The sequence below is a fragment of the Poecilia latipinna genome, unplaced genomic scaffold (assembly GCF_001443285.1).
Source record: "Poecilia latipinna isolate Pla-1442-1.1 unplaced genomic scaffold, P_latipinna-1.0 Scaffold2747, whole genome shotgun sequence".
In the NCBI taxonomy this organism is placed as follows: Eukaryota; Metazoa; Chordata; class Actinopteri; order Cyprinodontiformes; family Poeciliidae; genus Poecilia; species Poecilia latipinna.
In genome coordinates this window covers 73994-74420 of record NW_015115363.1, presented here as the reverse complement: position 1 = coordinate 74420, position 427 = coordinate 73994, and positions in this window count along the sequence as shown.

Here is a 427-nt window from a genome sequence, read left to right as displayed (position 1 = left end):
TGTGGCAGGAAGAGGTGGAGACTGCACCTGCTGGCAGGATGATTGCAAGCGGGCCAATAGCGCCAGAGGGCGCTCAGTATAAAAGTAGAGGTGAGCTCCAGTCTGACGTTGTTTGCTGTTGACACACCGCGCTTCCGGGTTGAGCTGTCTGTGCGCCGAGTACAGGTGAGGTTGGCTACCTGCGTATTTACAGCTGCTTATACATCGTACTCATGTAGAGCCTTTTATCAGCAGAAACGGACAGGCGTATTTACCTCCACGTTTGATCGTGGGTGAGGTGGTTCCTGCAAAAAGTGCCAACATTTGTGAGCGTTCCCATTTGGGTGCAAGTGTGGAGAGCTTGGCCTAATTGGTAGGTGGAATGAGTGACAAATCTTGTTTTTTATTCTTTTATTTCAAACTGTTTTATTATTTAGGAATTTCGACT